Source organism: Ailuropoda melanoleuca, chromosome 11 (genome assembly GCF_002007445.2).
Source record: "Ailuropoda melanoleuca isolate Jingjing chromosome 11, ASM200744v2, whole genome shotgun sequence".
NCBI classification, from domain to species: Eukaryota; Metazoa; Chordata; class Mammalia; order Carnivora; family Ursidae; genus Ailuropoda; species Ailuropoda melanoleuca.
This window is the reverse complement of record NC_048228.1, coordinates 21005538-21010360: the sequence shown is the minus strand read 5'-3', so window position 1 is coordinate 21010360 and position 4823 is coordinate 21005538. Positions and strand designations below refer to the sequence as shown.

At 35.9% G+C, this 4823-nt stretch overlaps 1 pseudogene; it reads right to left on the bottom strand.

Moving 5' to 3' along the window:
- Positions 1-1286: 1286 nt before the first annotated feature.
- LOC100466815 lies at positions 1287-1867 on the bottom strand (annotated as a pseudogene).
- Positions 1868-4823: the final 2956 nt, after the last annotated feature.

Below are 4823 nucleotides of genomic sequence, written 5' to 3'. Positions count from 1 at the left end.
CCCTATATAGACACAAATAGAAGTTTCTTTGTAAAATCATAGCCATGTAATAGTCCAATTTTATCATTTCTGCAAATGTTCTTAAATTATTCTAACTCCTTAGCTTGACACACCAGTTTTTTTCTCATAAACTTGTCTATTCCCTCTATAAACTAATATTCTTCTCTTCCCTACATGCTTCCTGTGTTCTCATTACACTGAGTTTTCACAACTCTATTGACATGTGATGTAAATAACCCATGCCTTTAAGCTTTTACCCATATTTCCTCTGTCTGGATAGATCCTCCTCTTCTTTTTAAAATGACATTCTCATACTCATGATTAAATCATCTTTAACTCTTCACAATATGGCAAATATTTTCCTACTGTCCATGACACATTTCTAAAATATCTATAAAACACCACATTTGCAGAGTAGGCTTCAATTTGAGATTAAAGGTCAACTTCTCTGTCAATCTTAATAATTTCCAAACTTGCCTAAATTACAATAATTTTATGAGAATTACCATCTTATCACTAATGCCTTCCTGTCACTTTCATTTTTTTTCTTTTTAAATATATTTTCTTTTTTAAACATTTTTGTAAGACAGTAAAAACAGTTTACAATTAAAGAGGCAAATAATTAATCAAACTGTTGAACAGAGAAAAATGATAACACTACACGATGGAATTGTTGATTGGCTTGCTACGCCTCTGATAGTCTTGGCGTGAGTGGTTCATTTGGACATTTTAAAAGGCAATTTGGGGTTGTCAGAGTAAAATAAGCCAAGCATTTATTGCAAAAATGAATGAAAATTGAGGACAGTCTTCATTGCTAAAAAATAACTTTCATGTATATCATGTAATAATTTTGCTAAGGCTTTGCACTGTCTACAGAGTCCATCCAACAATCCTATGAGGTAGTCTGTAAAGATCTACTTTACAGAGGAGTAAGGTGGTAGTGCCTTCAGACACACAGCTATTTCATGGTACAGCTAAAATACAAGTCCTGATCGTTTTGGTTCCAAGACCATTTATAATTATTCTCTTCCTAGGTGGTGATGATTATTCCCTCTTCTGTGCTTAGTCTGCCCATTATCTTCATTACCATATTCTCTTCTCTTCTCTTCTTCTCTTCTTTCTCTTCTCTTCTCCTCCTCTCTTCTCTCCTTGTCTCCTCTCTTCTCTTCTTCTTTTCTTTCTTTTTTCTTTTCTTTTCTTAATTTTCTTTTTCTTTCTTTCTTTCTTTCTTTCTTTCTTTCTTTCTTTCTTTCTTTCTTTCTTTTCTTTCTTCATTCAAAATCTTGTTAATAACAAGACAGGATCTGGGGTTGATTTTTACAGCCCCAGTTAGCCCTGCAGCCTCTGGCGCCCTTGAACTTTCGCTCCTTGGATCGCACGTAGGGTTTGATGTGGCTGTGAGGGGTTACTGGGGCCTTACCAAAATGCCTGTATACCTCTCGGCCCATGCGTGGACCAGAGAGCAAGATGGTGCCGCAGCCCCGGGGAGTCCAGGGCCAACTGGTCAAAGGTGAGGATCTTGCCTCCAGCTTTGAGGATTCAGCCCCGGGCTCAGCTGCTCATGCACAGGACTCACACTTTTAGTTTGGGCATCTCCTGGACACTCACATCATTGGTTATACTTCCTAGAACCACAGTTGTTTTGTTTTCCTGGCCAGGCAGCTTCATCTTCCAGATCATCTGGGAAAGGGACAGAGGCAGCAGGTTGGTGGGACTCAGGAACAACCTCTTCAACACAGCTTGGTTAAAGGTAGAATTGGTTTGTCTGGCCAGAAACCTGTGTGTACAGCTTGACCAACAGTCTCAGGTAGATGTCCTGGCTCTTGGGCTCCTTGAACAAAACCTATTGCTCCTCGTTGTGTGGACGTCATCTCCCGTGATGGCACCTTCTGCTCAGCCAGGTCTGGAAAGAGAGAATCCATATTGTTTCATTTTTCATTGGCAGAAGACACATTCGACTGTAGACTTCTTCCAGAGTAGTCCTGAATCTAAAGGTATTTGATAAACCCAAAACCTTGCCAAATTTATATACCTGGAACTCCACAGTGATTGCTGAATAGATAATTGAATAGGCAAATGAATTAAAGAAATAGGAACATGTATGATAAGAATTATTGTACATATAACCACAGGGTCATTTTTTTTCCATCAATTTATAGAGCTGATTTGGAATACCATTCTATTATCCCTCTGTGGAAAGTATAAATCCAGTTCTTCAGTTTAAATTGGGATTTAAATAAGGCAGCATATATTCTATCTTGTTCCATCAAAAGCAGTAACTTACAGAAATTAATGGGACAATGAGGGGATATGCTTAGATTGTCACACTAAAGATGCCTCTTATCTCGGTGTTTTCTCTCTTGCTGAAGGTACCAAGGAATATTTGGAGGAAAGCAAAGATTTAATCCTCCCAATTGTTGGTTTCAAAGGGCTTGAAATAGCATTTTCATACTCCACTGCTAAACTACTCTGCACATCTCACTATTGAATTTTTTTTTAAAGATTTTATTTATTTATGTGACAGAGAGAGAGACAGCCAGCGAGAGAGGGAACACAAGCAGGGGAGTGGGAGAGGGAGAAGCAGGCTCCCAGCGGAGGAGCCTGATGTGGGGCTCCATCCCATAACGCCGGGATCACGCCCTGAGCCGAAGGCAGACGCTTAACAACTGCGCTACCCAGGTGCCCTCACTATTGAATTTTTAAGGCCCTGTTAGAACCTGTCTATTTAGCATCTGTAATCTCATCATGAAATATCGAGTTCTGTGTATTTACCTCTCAATATGTAATGTATATTAGTATCACAATAACTCCTTTCAAGGCTACAGGATTTCCTCCTTTCCTGCCATTCAGGAATATATTACCCAACTTAGTTTTTTATTCTTTTTATACTCTCCATGGGTTTAAAACCATAAGTGAAATTTATAATTAAATGTATGGAAGTATCTTTAATTTTAATCATTTTAATTACCTTTTCTTATTCCCTCAGCCTTTCTTAGGAATTAGTAGCAAAAGATTCATGCGTTATAATAGACCACTGGTTTTTAAAATGTTAACTACGTTCATTTTGAGGCATGAAGATATCTATCCATACTATGACTTTTTGGTTTTGCCCTATAAATCGCAATAAAATCCGTGGTATGATAAATACAAACTAAGGCTATGTTTTTTTTGTTTTATTTTGTTTTTATAAAGAAGTTTCAACCATGTACAGTACTTTTGATGTTTCTTATGGTAGCAACTTTGTATGGTGACAGACAGTAGCTAGATTTATTGTGGTGATCACTTAGTAATGTATATAAATGTTGAACTACTATGTTGTATGCCTGAAACTAATATCACATTGTATGTCAACTGTACTTCAATAAGAGTCTGTAGAAGGCCCACAGGAAACCTTTCTTACTTGTCTACTGTTGTTAATACGGTAACTCGTCTCTCATGGTCACATTGCTGCCATAAAGTTGTGCTGGAAGAAGCAGGGCTTTGGATTCTCTTTCCTTCTTGTGTGGGTCAGTCATCTGAGTCTTCTAATCATTTCTGGAAGCTTTGGTCAGGCACGACACAAGGATTGCCATTATTATCAATTTTATTAACATTCTGTTTAAGTTCCAGCCAATGCTAAATACAATTCTATCTAACCCCTTCAAACAGTAGGTAGTATTTTATGTAGCGCTCTTGTCACAGGTAAAAACACACAGATCAAAAGAATAAAAAGGAAGTCCAGAAATAGATATAAAAATATATACAATTTTAGAAGGAGATGAAGATAGCATCTCAAAATATTGAAAAGCTTTATTAACCATTCAATAAGTGATATTGAAACAACGGCTCACTATTACTTAAAAACAAAGTTATAGCCATAAGTCAAATAAAATGCCAAAGGTAATATTAACTGGATTAAGATTTAAATGCATAGAATGAAACCATAAAATATAGGAAGAAAATATACTTTCTCCATTACCTTGCAGGAAGGATCTCTATGTATGACATTAGCCATAAAGGAAAAACATCAATTAATTTGCTTAAATAAAATGTATCTGTTAATTTTAGAGACAGAAAAATACCATGAACTATGAATTAATAACACATATAATAAAAAAGGGTTAATATTCTTAGTTCTTAGGGTGCTTTTACAAAATTAATGAATATTTTAGAAAAATAAGCAAAAAAATTCCAAAGGGGAATATCATAAAGAAAAAAATATATATAAGCAGAAATTTTAAGAAGTTAAACTATATTAGTATTCAAAGAAATGCAAATAGAAGTATCACCAAGACATCATTTTTATGTATTAAATTAGGAATAGGATATTCATAAGAAAAAACCCTTAATCTCCAATTAAATTTTTGTATGTGTTAGGTAGAGATCAAGGTTTTCTTTTTTTTTCTTATGAATATCCTATTGCTTCAGTGTGACTTATTGAAAAAAATCCTTTCTCTTTGAATGGTGTTGATGCCTTTGCCATAAATCAAGTGAATACATACATGCCAGTCTACAGGGTGGTTCTTTGTTCCATTATCTTGGTCTATTTATCGACCTTTATGACAATATCACACTCCTATAGTTACTATGGATCTATCAAAATTATTGAAACTTTATACTTTGTTTTAAAGATTGTCTTGTCTGTTCTAAGTCCTCTAAGACCAGCTTCTATTTTCGTTTTTTCTTCTACTAACCCATCCTCCAATTCGCTAACGCGTTCCTCTGCCTCGGTGACCCTGGCCGTCAGAGCCTCTAGTTTTGACTGCATTTGGCTCATAGAATTTTTAATTTCTGTCAGATTCGCTCTCATTTCTGCCCTTAGGGATTCTATATTCTCAGCAACG